Below are 16,506 nucleotides of genomic sequence, written 5' to 3' on the forward strand. Positions count from 1 at the left end.
CTTTATATAATTTTTAATAATATACTAGTCTTGTATTTGGTCCAATAAGTCTTTAGGTACAACTTTATGATGTATTCTTCTATAAATATGAGAATATAGGAACATATTGAATTAGGAGTTGTCATACCTTGAAGTATTTATAAGTTTACATTAGTGTTGTATAATATTCAAGGATAATTAATACAAATGGAGTGTTCTACCATATCTATTTTCTTTGAATTCTGTCTCCATTGTTATGTGTTAGTTATGTTGAGATTGTATAAGCAAGGTTTATGAAATTTAATACAACTAAGATAGGTTTTATATCAATTTTATATTGCTTTTAATTCAAGTAATTAATCAAATTCTTCACTAACTTGATAGGATTTCCAACTATACAAGAAGGATATTTGTAAGAATGGGGTTTACGGTTAATTGTTGATATAATTAATTGTAAGGAAATTAATTAGGTCAAAATTGATTGGTAGAATCTAAATGAAAATGGATAGGATAATGATCATTTATTTAGTTGCATGAAGTAAAACTTTAAAATTAAATCAATTTTACTTTCATGTATGAAGAATTTAATTGTTGGTCAATGCTTGTTTGCAATTAATCTCTATGTGTTATAGTTAGCTACTGTAACCAAGAATTATCTGTGAAACCAAGAAGAATTGTGACCAATATCTTCTATAGGGGATAAATGTGAAGAAAAATATTAGTGATGAGTGAAGTGTGAAGTGTGAAGACAATATCAAGTATCAAGCCCTTTATCCCTAAGGTGCACCTACCTAAGCTTTGTAGAGCTTAAAGAGTGAAGAATCCCTATGATTTTGTTATTATTGGATCCAAATTTGAGGATTTCTTAGTTGAATATAGAAGGTAGCTAACCCTTAGACCAAGAATGATCCTCAGAGTCCTGGTATTAGGTACCTTGTTTCTTGGTAGTTTTGAAACTCCAACATGTTTTTTGAAGGTGTACTTTGTGAAGGTGTGCTTTCCCAGAGGTGAGCCAAATCAAGACACATTGATAATTTTGAAGTAAAAATAGTGTGCTGAAAAATAGTTACCAATTACTATTTTTGAGCATTCCATGCATTGAAAATTCATTTTGATGACAGTTTAGCTATGAGTGAAGTGTGAAGACAATATGAGGTATCAAGAACTTTATCCGTAAGGTGCACCTACCTAAGCTTTGTAGAGCTTAAAGAGTGGAGAATCCTTGTGATTCGTTTAATGTTGGATCCAGATATAAGGATTTCTTAGTTGAATATAGAAGGTAGCTAACCCTTAGACCAAGAATGATCCTCAAATTCCTAGTATTAGGTACCCTTTTGCTTGGTAGTTTTGAAACTCCAACACATTTTTTGAAGTTGTTCTTTTTGAAGGTGTGCTTTTCTAGAGGTGAGCCAAATCAAGATGCACACCGATAATTTTGAAGAAAAAATAGTGTGCTAACAAATAACTACCAATTACTATTTTTGAGCTTTCCATGCATTGGAAATTCATTTTGATGATAGTTTAGCTACCTAAAACCTAGAGAAGACTAGTCTTGAATTTTTAAAAAGCGTAGTGATTCTCAAATCATCTCATGGCTTCTCTCTTCTTATCTTCTTCTTATTTTATTGTTTTGAGTCATGTAAAGTCTCAAGCACCTATTACTTGACATAAAAAAGGGCGGAGACCTGCAAAACACCATTTAGAGAGTCAGTTTATATGTAATTATATTTAAATTATTAGTTTTTTAGCATGAGTTTTCATTAGAAGAGCTCTCACTCCTAACACAAAATGAGGAGAATTTTTTCTTTTAAATAAATGGATGTAATATGTACTCTAGGTTGTTATTTTGATGTAATAATATATGATATTGGTGCTCTCATTATGAGTGTAGTTATTCTTGTTAGAGTGTATTATTTTTGTGAATGCATGTTAATGAATAATAATGGAGCCGATGGCTTTACTGCATTGTTATGATTGCACAATCTTTTAGTTCTAGTGTTTGCCTTGTGTTAACAATTTTTTATTGTTGTGAAAAATTGGATAAATGATCACGTTTTTTTTGCATAATGTTTTGTCTCATGTGAGCACACTTTTCATGGCCTCATGATTTGATGAAATGTGAAACTTCTTTTGGTTATTATTGAAATAGTCATCGACAATTTCATTAGTGAAGTTGAGGAAGAGTTGCTCCTAATCTCATTGGTTTCCTACCAAAATCATTTTAATAATTTAATTTGTAGATGTGTTGTTACTTTGGCTTATGTCAGTTAGGAATTTCCCTTTTAGTAATTTTCTTAAAATCTCATATTACCCTATTCTTTTTATTTTTATTTTTAAAACTTGGTTAAAATAGGAATTCATATAGTTGCATTGATAATTTGGATTCATCATAAAACAAAAAATACAAAAATATATCTTCCTTTGTGGTTACATTTTTAGCAGAGTTGTGTAGATTGGTTGGTACCAACAAAGGCATCCTTATGAACATACACATTTATCTTCAATTGTGTTAGCTAGTAGGTTGAAAAAAAGCCATCTAGAACCTTAGAGTTGGTCATAGATTAACTTTTCAAGAGAGAGATTTGAAAGGATTTCTGAATCAAGCAAAATGAGTGCTCAATAGAAGTGGCACTAGAAGGAGGGCTTGAAAACCATTTTGCTCCAAGTTGCTATTTGAAAGTTCTATAGTTTTCAAAGTTTTCTAATTTTCAAACTATGTCACTGTCAGAAGGTGCACTTTTTGAAGGTGGTGTTTTTGGAGGTGCACTTTTTGAAGGTGCACTTTTTGGAGGTGCACTTATCTTAAGGTGTTCCTTTTAGAGTAGACACAAACTAGAAGATCCTGATTCATCATCTCTATTTCAATGAGATTTAAGGTCTTCACTTAGTGGACACGAGTTCCTAGAAATTAGTCACTTTCATGAACCTCACGGTGATAAGGGGATACCAAGAATCCAACCACTCCCATTTTATATTTTAGCATCTTCATTTATTCCACACTTGAACTTACCTCCAACTACCATTCCACCTAACGCTCCATCCATGGATTTCTTCAATGCCCAAATTTCACATTTGAACCTAACTAGTCCATTGCATGACTTGCACAAAAATCCAAAAAAAAATTCCCATGGTTCATCTATGGAGAATTAAAAATAGAAGATCATATTAAATTTTTTGAGGAAATCTATAATCAAAACTATATTCAACATATGGACGTGGTATGTTGTCTTTACCCTTACACTTTATAGGAAATGACATTCAATTAGTACCTAAATCTGCCACCATCATCAATAAGGGATTGGACCTCTTTTGAGAGATTTTTTTTGGAATAATTCAAGGTCTATATTGATCTAGTTATCTAACATCATCAGTTCATCTCAATTAAAAAGAATCCCCATGATTTCATAGTTTAATGATCACTTCTATAGGATGTATCAAAGAATTAAGTTTCCTTACACTATACAACAAGAGGTTGTCATTGAGATCTATTTGGGAACAATGGAATCATTAACTTCTATTTTTCTAAGAAGGCTCCCACCTAGAGACATTGATACCATTGAAAAGGTCTTCAAAAGGAATTTACAATTTATTCCAAGTTATGAGACTAGGTGAGAATATATGTCTTACTACTCATTTAAATGTCTTTGATAGTAAGATGGCTTATACCATGAGGGACAAAGATCCTAAGACACAAAGAGATTTGTTCATGATAGCCATTAATATTGAAAATAATAAGAGAGCCTCTAGAAAAATTGGAAGAAGAGATAACCCTAAATTGTTCAATCCTAGGGGAAATAGGAAAGAAGGTGATAAGCCTATTACAACCAAAAATCCCAAGGATGATGAAATGGATCAAGTTTTGAATCTTCTTAAGAATTTGAATCCTCAAGTAAACCATGCAAATAAGCCTAATACTAATGAAAAGTCATAGTTCAATAATAACTATAATAGGTAGACCAAATTATAGAACTGTCCCTACAACACACAATGGAAGGATGGAAAGCCCATTTCTAATCCTGCACAAGGCAAAAATGACAAGAATACACTAGATCCAAAGAAATTTTGTAAACATGATGGAGGAGATGCCTTGGTGTATTATTCGTCAACCTTCCCATTCCCCTAATTATTATATAGTTGCTTAATCATTTTCTATGCATCAACAAACACAACTTGAATAAGGGGAGGGAGAGAAGAGGTATTATGATGTGACATGCAACATGATTAATTCATGTCATAATAATGAAGAATCTAAGGTGGATGTGAATGATCAATGATACAAGTACTAGCTATACCACTAGAATTTTTTTTTAGATTATGAAGATCAAGTTAATGATAAGATGTAAGTTATATGATCTCAGGCGTTGAACACATGAATCTAAGAAAGCGTTCCAAGGAATAGATTGATAGAGAAACTGTTGAGATGGTGGCTCAAGTTCATGGTACCTATAATCTAAGGAATAGGATAGTCAATAACATTGTTGGGAAGGCATTAGGAATCTTCATTAAGGATATAACCCACAAGATGAATGATGAAAAAAGAAGAAGAATCAAATGCTTATCAAAATCAAGGATAATAAGGCTAAGAAGGTACAAACTCATAATTTAGAAGCAGTGAAGATAAATAAAGAAGAAAGGAAGTTAAATCTTAATGTTGTTAAGAAAGTGAAGGATACTACTATCCAAATAAAAGAAACTAAATGTAATCTATGCAAACCTCTTTTCTATGATGTTGTTGACATTATTACTATTCTATCACAAACTAGTGTTAAAGTTTTCTTGTCTAAATATTTAGAATAGAGGAACATAAAACTAAAGCCCTTTCTTTGTAAACAATAATGTTATCAAAGGAGAGTCATCAATAGGGAAGGAAGTACAAATTGTAGTAAAAGAAAAGGAAGATAAATGAGTCATATCCCAAATACCCCTAATGTATTTGGATAGTTCATTTATAGCTTATATAGAGAATATTGACCATTTCTTCCTTAGCCTGATTATAAATGGAAAAGCCTTGAAGAATTGCATGATTGATTTGGGAGATTCTAATAATGTCATGCCTTTTAAATTCATGGAAACCCTTTATCTAAAGGTAGATACCAAATAGTGTAGATGTAGAGCCATGTGATGTAAGAGCATCTTGGGTGTAAGACAAATCTTGCATCATGCAAAAATATCTTTTATTTTTAGTCTTTTTATTTTAATAAGAACTAGTAGATAGGGTGGTTACTATTTATGGGGGCTTACTATTTTTAGTAAGCTTTCCATAAGAGCTCAGAATGTTCTAGTTTTTTACATGAAGGTTCATTTTAGAGTTATAAGCCTATCATAAAAATATCATTGCTCTAGCTTAAGTATCAGAGAAGTTATTACATAATTTTAGTGGAAAAAATTGTAGAAAAATCTTCATGTTCACCATTGGAGAGCTTAGAGTTCCTGGATGAGGTCCAAAAAATCAACAAAAATGCACTAACATGGTTTTGAGCCTATAGATTCGAAGCTAGCATTTTTAAAAAGTGGTCATAATAACCAATCGGAGAAACGGTTCGAGAGTTATGGCCTTTAAAAGTTGGACTATCAAAAATTCCTAAAATAAATGTCAGAAATGTATTTGGTCAACTCTATCTATATTGTTAGGATCTATTGGCCCTAGGTATTAAGTTTGAGCATCTAGAACATTCCTGGGTGGCATAAATTTTCTTATTTAAGAAAGGCCCGAACATTGTCTAGGACAACTCTAGGTAGTAGTTTGCAGCTCAGTCTTGTAGATTACTATAATGAAGGTGCCCATTTGGGTCGGCATATTGTAATTGAGAATTCTATAATTTCACATTTGCAGCAATAATAAGAAGTCCATATTTTGTCCTTGCATTTGTTCTTTTTTCTTTGTTTCTATTATGTGTTTATGGTATTAAGGAGAGCAACCTGTATCAAGTGGTATTAGAGATAGAGTTCCTGAGTGTGTGGATAGATTGTTGAATATGAGGGAATTTACATTAGGACTATTGTTTAGACTAAGCATGTGGAGAAATCACCAACTGTAAAGCAGTTTACACTAGGGTTTCAGCAAAAGTGTGAAAATGCCTCAATGAAGAGTGCATGGTGGAAGAGTTGAAGGTGTCACACTTGAGGATATTGGAACCCTCTAGAGGAAAATGCAAGCAATGCAAGAATAGATTCACAAAGGAATGAATCTTTCCATACGAGATGATGAAAGTGAGGATGAAAGAGAAAAAATGAAACACAAACCTAGATGCAATAGAGGAAGTTCTTAACCCAGAGGAGGTGAAGCTTTTTAGGGCCATTTCTAGTACTAGAAAAAGAACTAAGTTTGATGTTCCCAAATTTTCAAGAAATCTCAACCCAGAGGAATTGATCGACTAGATCAATGAATTGGAAGAGTACTTTGAATATGAAGATATTGAAGATCTAGATAGGGTCAAGTTTGTGAAGGCTAAATAGAAGGTTCGTGCAAAGATCTAGTGGCAAGAGATCTAGTTGGATTGAAATAAAAGAGGAAAGGAAAAAATCACTAGATGGGATTGGATGGTAGATTAAATGAAGTGATAGTTCATTCCTATGGATTATGAGCTTGATCTATTGAAGAAAATGCAAGAGTTGAAGCAAGTAGGAAAATCTATTCAAGAGTTTACTGAAGAGTTCTACTAAGATCTCATTAGAACCAACCATGCAAAAGCTGATAAGGAGGAAGTCACCTATTATCTTAATTGGTTATTGCCAAGAATTTAGGATGAGATGAGTCTTGTTTGACTGACAAGTATTGAGGAGGCATATCAATTTTCCCTAATGGTTAAGGAGAAACTAAGAAAAAAGTTTGATAACAAGTATAGTGGAAGAGGTCGCGATGGAAGATTTGGTAGATGATCTTATGGAGGCCATAATGATGATCAGAAGAAAAAGGATGAGGCTAGGAGTAGTAGTCATAACTAGAGAGGAAACAATTCCAATCATTTCTATGATTAGAATAATAAAGATCATAGAGGAAGAGGTAGAGGAAAAGGATCTGGAAGAGGAGGCTTCTATGGGAAATGTTTTCACTATGGAGAAGAAGGACATAGAGCATTTGAATGTTCCTAGCACCAAGGAAGGATAGATTGAAGAATAGAAGGCTAGGCCAAAGTTGCACATGTTGATGAAGATGCCAAATCATCACATTCTAAAGATGCTAAAAGAGGAGAAGTCCTAGTTAATAGAAGACTCCTATTGAGTGGTGACAATGAACCCGATCAAAGAAGGATCTTGTTTCACACAAGGTGTAGATGTTAAGATAAGTTTAGTGATGTGATCATTGATGGTTGAAGTACTAAAAATTTGGTTTTAGAAACAATGGTTACAAAGTTAAAGCTAAAGAGATAGAAGCACCCACATCCATACCATATTTCTTGGGTGTAAGATGACCACAAGGTCATGGTTGATGAAAAATGCTCAGTGAAGTTCAAGATCAAAAGCTACTAGGATGAGGTACTATGTGATATCATGTTTAATGTCCCCTTTGCGAACATTATTTATTTGCCTTCTATTTTAAAGATTTTTAAAATATTTTTTCTTAATATTCTTCAATGATTGATATTCTTATATATATATATATATATATATATATATATATATATATATATATATATATATATATATATATATATATATATATATATATATATATATATATATATATATATATCACTACTACATTTGACCTCATTTTTCTACCAAAATTTTTGATCGTCAACTTAAAAATTTTAGATTGGTCAGAATGTAGAAGGAAAAAATTTATTTTTTTACATAGCCCCGTGTTGGTCAAAATTTTAACCAACACGGGGAGATGTTATAAAAAAAAGAATTCTATGTTTGTTTTTTTTCCCATGTGTGAGATCATTTGCATTTTGTTGGAGGTGGAAACTTGATGCGCTCACCAAAAAAAAAAAACCTGATGCCTTGGTTCTATCATAGCTTGTTCACTGTACTACCCTAGCTTGCTAGCTTGCTGATACATTTGGTGAATTTGGTTGCTCATCAAAAATGGCTATAGAACAAGAAGGAAAATGGGTGCAAAGAATTCTGGTAATGCTCAATGTATGTGATCTTGAGAGGTAGAAAAATTGAAAGTTATATCTGAATGTCATTCAACAATTTGTTGTCAAATTATTAAGATCTTGTGATCCAACAAGCTTGTGGGCATTCAATCTTTTTGATTCTTCACTCTCATCGTATCATTCTAGAGTGCTTATCAAGAAAAGTGGTAGAAAATGGGCTACTCATATCTACTTTGACTCTATTCAAAAGATCTAGATGTTTGTTTTAGCACTCAAATGCCTTGCTCTCAGTGTAGACTCTTTAGAAACCCTTTTCTCATTCATAGGCTGAATCTATGGTGCAGTCAATGCAAGAGCTTATACATGATTATGTGTGGGAGCCTATCATTATTTACAAGAACACTCTAGGTGGGCATTTAAAAATTAAAGAATTTTTTCTCATGTAAATTTCCAAAATCATTTAAACTATCACCTCCATTGAGAATCATTTAAAGTTTCCTCTATTTGTTGTAATTAACTCATTAATACCCTTTAGTTTGATGTGAGAATTCACTAAAAATTACATACAGATTGGGTGCAACGGTTTTTTTTAGGGGTTGAAATACTAAGCCTCTAGATTAAGATACAAAGTCTTTCAAATATTTGAACCCAGACCTTTTTAACACAATCTAACTGGTTTAGTGCTTGAATTCATTCTAATGGATAGGTAAACAAGATATCTTCAACAAACACATGAACTCAAATTTGATAGTATTGTTTTCTTCAGTACCATGGAGTAGAATTGGTTTTGCAAAGTTTATTAAGGATGAAAAGTCCTACATGGATTTTTTTCATTGTCAAATGAACAATTAATGGAGCTTTTTAGCTTGAAGTTTAGTTCTATAATTGAAACCTTTGGATCTCATGATATTCATTTTTGTTGGATTGACATTCCTCCAATTTTTTCTCAAATGAGAGACTATCCAAATGAAATAAGTCAAGGAAAAATCATTGAAGTATTCAAAAAAATAGGATGGAGCTTTACAGTTGTTGATGTTGTTGTTTTAGCTTCAAGATTTGTGCCCTATTCCCTAATCTAGCCTAAATTTGTGTATCCTATCATTTCTTCACCACAATGTAGTGCTCTAGCATAAGTGGATCTAGAGTTTCAAGACATTGATGGAAAAGCTCTGGTGTGTAGAACTTGTGAAGTGCAATGGATTGATCTCACTCAGGTCAAAAATTTGAATTTACTTAAAGATGAAAAATTTTACATGGGAGGAATTGATTTTTCTCTCCTGATTCAAAAGCATTTGGGAAAAAATTGTAGTGGTGGTCACATGAAAATTCATGTTTTTTTTCCTTTTCTAAAGGAGAAATTCCTAAATTTGAGAAATCTCATTTCTAGTTATGTTTTTCTCTCTGAGATTTCTGGTAAGAAGAAATATAAAATAGATCATAATCATTGAAAAAATGAACCTATAGGGAATGTTGTCAAGGAAAAAATGGACAATGACTTACTTGGTGATGAAGTGCTTATGAGATTACAACAAAAAAGTGGGGAATTTAGGTGTGGAAAGCTTGCTTGGTAGCTGCTTTTGGTGTTTCTTGCATGTAAAAACTTTGTGGCATTCGTTAACATTTCTGACAAAAATAAGCATTCTTTTGATGTTGTTCTTGAGCCTTTGACTATGCATATGACTCTTCTTCATTCTTTGGGAAGTAAATTTTCATTTACATCTAACATGCCATCGAAGGACACTAGCTTTGGAGGAGATTGCTATAAACTAGTTTGCGCTAAAACCCTTGAAACTGAACCAATAGAACCTAACCTTAAAGGAAAAGTTAATGATAACTCATGTAATGCTTGTGAAAGAAGTGAGATGGAAGTTAATTTGGTTTTTAATAAATCCTTTCCCTATGAGTAGGAACAAGCATCAACTAGTTTGTGTTTTGATATGCCAAAAGAGTATGTTCTCCTAGAGCTAGTTAATAACAAAAAAAATAGGGAACATAAGTCCTCAAAGATGGGTCTTGACCTTCAATGTAATACTTGGGAGTCCTTGTATTCTGCAATTGCTAGGGGTTCAAGTAAAACAACCTCCAATGTAATTCTGGCTAGAAAATTGGAGGATATGTATTTTAAGGATAGTTGCAGACAATAAAAAAATTTAAGATTTTTGGGTCACTGGATGAAGAAAATATCAAAGAAGTTAGATACAGGTCAAGCCTTTGACAATTTATTCAATCACATGGCTTTGAATTCCTTTCTCATGGAGAGAAATAACACAACTATAGATCTAGTTTTCAAGAAGCACAACAACCTCTAGAAAACTATGAACAATTTTTCCCTATATCCACTATTTTATCATTTATTTCAAATGCTTCTTCATCTACTCAGGTTGGAGATTATGATTCAAAAATTGTTGAGTTAGATAATGAAAAAGCATTCACTAAATCACTGGATGAAAAAATGCAGCATGGCCTTTCTAGCAAAGACATTGATTTGAGAGGTCTAGTGTAATGCCTTACATATGTTGTCATTCCAACATGTAGAGGTCCAGTAGGAAGTTGAGTATTACTCATCTACAAACATTGCAAAAGCAAGCAATTCAACTAAGAGATCCACTTGCCATGAAGCGATGAAGTTGATTTTAGAAAAACCTAAGGAATTGGTCAAGTAAAAAGATTGCGCCCTTCCATTATCCACCCACCTTGGCTATTCTAATTTTGCTTCTCTATACACTTCTAAGGACAAGGTTAGAGAGTATCCTTTTATTTTGTCTTTTTAATTTAGATTTTTAAATAGACATTCCTTTAAAAGCTCATTAAAAAAATTATTGAAATTCTTCACTTAAGAATAAGCATGAATTAGAAGTATTATTTCACATGGAAATACTTGCCTCAAAGATTGATGGGAGCATTGAAGAGCAAACAAAGAATAAATTAATAAAAGAAATCTGCAAACTTCTGGAAAACATCCAATTTAATTTGCTAGGAGGAATATTTGGTGGGGAAAACCTAAATGAGTTTGCAAATAGAGTTATTGCGTCCAAGTAACTATCTAACTTATTAATAGACTATGTCTAATAAATTTAATATCTGATAACACTTGAATTTATCATACATTCATATAAGCCATGCCCTTCTTTGTAGGTATATTAACTGAGTAGACATGGTGATTAGAAAAGTATATAAGGATATGGAATTTTATGTATATGATGATTTAGGGGATATCTTCAATTCTATGTCCAATGAGGATAAAGATTTTGATATGCAAAAAAATGAGTCTGATGTAGGGGTTTCTTCTCAAAATGATGTCATGGCTACTAATGGTGGTAAAGGGAGAAATGCAAGCTAGATAGGATAGTTATATCATCAAATGTCTACCTTGTATGATGATCAACATTCTCTAAAATTTCCACAAGCTAAAAGGGTTTCAAGAAAGCATAAGGGCAATGATTATGAATGTAGACTTAAGAAAGCCAGAGAAAATAGGGAGCGTGAATGTAGATTTGCACATTTCAAAAGTAGAGCTCAAGATTTGCATTGTGTGTGGGCATTAGAACATGCTAGCCATATGAACAAGAAGCAATCTAATAGCCAAGTAAATTAACTAAAGAAGAAACATATAAAAGTTCATAAAGATGATGTGATCTATGAGACTCCAATGAGATCTTCAAAGTTGAGAAAATGCAAAGATGGGGAGGAGTGGGGGTTGAAAGGAAGGCAATGAAAGCTACTATTGATTTTATTGATGAGACACCATATCTAAGAGTGAATAATAGGTCAAAGGCTACTTCATATGTTGTTCATGAGACTCCATATCTAGTCCCTAAAGTACAAAAATCAAATGTCAGGAGTCAGGCCAATGTTGGTTATTAATCTTGATTTAGGGACAACTCTTGAATATGGGGTAGCTAGCATATACTCAAAATTAGGACTTATTTCAAGAGTATTATTTGAAAATGGAAAATCTATTCAAATAAATGCTTCTACCATTTTCAATATCTCTGGTTTTGATCCTATGGAAAATTCCAACTCATGCTAAGTATTTTCCCAATTTATGTCTATGAAATGGGGGTTTTTAGGCCCCCAAAGAGGTCTTTGATTATAAAAGAGGTAAATATAAAGATATGGAAAGTCTTAATTCATTTCTTCCACATTAACTAGTATACTTGTTGTCCCTATTTACTTACATAGATTTTTAATGGGAAATATATAATGATTTTAGAGACAAAATGACCACAAATTGTCAAAACTTTAGTGTTTTACCTACAAATTTTATTAAAAGGTTTCATTTCTAAACTAGAACTGCTATTGTAGAGAGTTTCACAACTATCTAAGCCCAATTCAACCAAAGCCCCTAGCCCTTTTCTCTTGCTCTCCTCTACCCTTAATAGTAGTAGGATAGGAGATTCAATGTCTACTATATGAAAAAGGAAAATACTCAAAAATTGATTTTGATCCTGGCTTAATATGTGAATGTTCTTTAGAATTCTCATCTACCTATTAACTTAATAAGATTTACTACCATTGTATACCTATACTAGTTCTTAGATTTTTCTTCTATGATTTTGCATCTTATCTTGTTTCTCTTTTACCTGTTATGCTTCTTCTGAGATAGACTTCATTTTAATACAATTGGCTTTTAAACTTTCTCCTAATGCAATGGTGTATCTTATCTATTCTTTGCCTTGGGTCCACTCAATGGTTGTAGATTGCATGGAAGATGACAACAAATGAGATGGAAAGTTGGAATTGTTACACTTATCTCAAAGCTCCAGATGGTTGATTTAAGAATTCTAACAATCATAGGTTGCAAAAGTATTGCTATAAACTCTGGAGACTGAAGTTCATGTTAAGTTTCCTTCATGTAGTCATAAAAAACCAACCATTTTGAGTATTAATTATACTTCAAATAATTTATGTGAATTTTGAATCTACAGATACTAAAACCTAATATTCAGATTGTATGAATAAGTATTTTCAAATAATTAACTACTTTCTCATTTAATAACTAGTAAATTCTCCTTGACTATTCTGATTCATTTTTTTAATTTGTCAAAGTGCCTTGATGTGATGTGTTGGTGTGGATGCTTCCAGTGAGAAATTTCATCTTTGGATGCCATGTGTATTTGATATAGTGACATGTGCATTTCACATTGACATATGACCTGCTAGAAGATGATATTCTATTATGTTTTCTATGAACAACTTGCAAGATCATTGGCTAATAGTTTATAAATCACTAATTTCATAAATTAACTCAAAGAATTCTAGAAGCAAGGCATATGATATTTATTTTGGCCGATAGGCTTTGTGTGGGAGCAAAGCTCTTCTAAAATAGTTAGCCTTTTTCGTTATTTATTTTTTGAACAATTTTTATGTCAATCTCCCTTTAACTATTTTTACCTTGTTTTTATCTCCTATTTCTTTAGTTTTAGTGGCTATTATAGATTACTTTATAGGTTGTTTTATTACCTTTGCATTGAAGATGTAGCAGACATATTTAACCTAACTATCCAAAATCACTATATAGAGAGAACTGCAGCAAAAGGTTGTTCTATTTTTTTTGGAAAGAAACCTATTGATTGCAACCAATTTTTGCAGGTATTTTCCTTTATATATTGATTTTGGTTTTGATTTTTTTGACTATGGATATCCTTAACATTGCAAAAATGTTTTAATTTGTTTCTTTGGGTAGTGTATCAATGACTCTTACAGTTTATTTGCTATGTCCAGCTAGCTTATTGGACTTTGTCCTTTTGTGGATTTTTTCTTGAGATGCAGAATGCATGATAGTGAAGTAGGAAGGAAATATCATTCCCTGAGACACATAATTTCATTAAGATTTTAAGGATCATTTCCACAATTACCTTCAAGGGCTAAATTTGTTAAAGAATTACCTTCAGGGTTTGAATTTTTCAAAGAATAATAGGTAGGCATCATTATATCTTAATCTTCACATTATAGACAAAATTGTGATTTCTATTTTTGAGTATGATAGTAACAATTTATGCAAAGATTCTAAAACCTTAAAATTTTAAGAACAAAAGTTCAATAATACCTAGGCTATACTATGAGAATCTAAAGTTTTTAAAAGGATGGTATACTAACTACAGTCTATTGTATGCTCTTATACTTCAGATAGCCAACCTGCAAAACCATAGGGAAAATAATAGTTAGGGAATGATGGTGGGTTCATAGTAGATTTAGGGCATTATTGGGGATTTAAAATATATTTAGTTCATAAAATAGTCATTTTGAATGGTTAAGCATGCATGGATGGAAGTAGAAATGCATGAACATGCTCTCAGTTTCATCTCTTCACCTTTTAATTACCCGTGTTAAAACTACTTCCCTCTTTCACTGACTAGTGTGGAATTAAGGTCTATAATAGATGAGTAGACAATTTGTTCTTTTATGGCAATGGATGCCCAAAAAAAGATATATAGATAGAAGGGTGCAAGGATGGTGATATCACATAGATTCAAGGTACATAAATACATGAATATGATTTTAAGTACACAATATTTAATATAATTGTTAGAAAATTAGATATGGAGAAGGTTATATAGTCCCGAAGATCTAGGGTATGTGGTATGGTATGGAGATATTATGTGTAAATATTGTTACCACAAGAAAGTGGGTACATTGGTAGAGTCCTCCTCCTTATACATGAGTCTTCTTGTGCCTATAGCTCCAAATCTATTACATCTTAGCATTCTGTGGGACTTAGAGGATTTGAGTTGGCCTATAAGTTTCCCTATCTAGAATTAGAAGTTTTAGGATTCTGTGCACGAAGCACAACTTGTGGATTTTATGCATTTTCATAAAGTTTGATGCTATACAATGGTTTAATCAACAATATTGTCTACTCAAATAATATGAATTGTTTCTCTAAATTATAGTCATATGGAATCACTGATAAATAAATATGGATCAGATTGCTAGATTGTTGTTTGGCATTATTTTACTTTTTTTTAAAAATGTGCTTTCAATTGTTTTATTATATTGCTTTTGTCATTTTCTTTTCTTGTCTTTCATGGTTATTTTCTATCCAAGTTTTGAGGACTTTTACTAAAGCAGAGGATTCCTATCACAATTTCTTAAGATGACATGTTTTAGTGTAAGTTATTGTATTGCTGGTAATGGCCTCAAATTCTCTTTGCTCACAATGATTAATAACATGTATTGTGCTTTGTAGACTTATGACATTAATAAAGATGTGAAGCATGGGTGTAATAGCCTTGTAGATTAGGCTTTGGTCAATATTGAAGAAATTATTTTGTCAAATAGATATAAGTAACCATTGTAGTTCATAGTTTGAGATCACCACACATAACTTAATGTTGATACCAATATGTTTTAATAATTGAAGCAACCTTATGTTAACTGGATATTGCATTAATATTGGTACCAAGTAGTACTGAGACTTTCTTGTATTGAAATGATAAGCTAATTATAATCCATATTCTTAGTCAAGGCAGAGGATGGATATGATCTCTAGGACTTAATATTCAGGATTGTCTATATTGTGAAAGTAGAACTGCATTGATGATCATTAGATATCTTAAGGTTAAATTGAGGGCTGGAAGTACATTGTCTTTTATTGATTATTGACTCCTATTACATCTATTAATTAAGGCTCCCAACCAAGGACATGAAACAACCACCATGCTTCCAATCAATGCTTCAAATCTACTAGAATAGCTACAATATGTAGGGTTTAAAGCTGGAAGTGATTATATATCTTGTTGGACAATGTTGTACTTACAAGTAGCATGCGATGCATCTTGTCAATACAACTTTGTAAGATACATTTTCTATTTATGATCTTCATTTGGAATCCATTGTTTTAGTTCTAAGATGAATTTGGTAAATTCTTTTTGAAATGAGTGAAAACTCTAAAATACTGGGAAGTCCTTTGTAAATTATTATGTTGAAACATTGTAATCATTTTAAGTGCTAACTTTCATCAGAGACACCAATTCTAGTTTGGGTTATAGGGTTTGGTAGATAGATTTGTTAAAAAATTGGGATTCAATTAATTTTGGATTCTACATAATTTCATATGAAAAATTAAATTGTTGTGAAAAAAATGCTACCTCAATGTGAATGCCAAACTTATTGTAATGATAGATATTTATTGTGTAATGTTTAAACAATAAAATTAGTAATCAGCATCATATGGGTCTTCAGAAGGGTCTTCAGAAGATTATCATGGGTAAAATGATATTTTCCTTAGTTTTTAAAATATTTTTCTTTCAGTAAAAACTTTATTGTACTTGATTGAGTGTATGTGGCACACTTTGCTCTTATTCTTATGTTTGATTTATCATCTAACTTATAAAGTTCATTGCTCTACTATATTTTTATTGTTGTGCAAAGGGGTGTTTGTTATAATTTTGTATCGTTTCCTTATACCTTTCACCTTTTGGTGCCTAAACTGTCAAGCTAGAATAAATAAATAAATAAATAAATAAATAAGATGTCAAGT

The sequence above is a fragment of the Cupressus sempervirens genome, chromosome 10, assembly GCF_028749045.1.
Source record: "Cupressus sempervirens isolate cs-2001-9-10 chromosome 10, ASM2874904v1, whole genome shotgun sequence".
NCBI classification, from domain to species: Eukaryota; Viridiplantae; Streptophyta; class Pinopsida; order Cupressales; family Cupressaceae; genus Cupressus; species Cupressus sempervirens.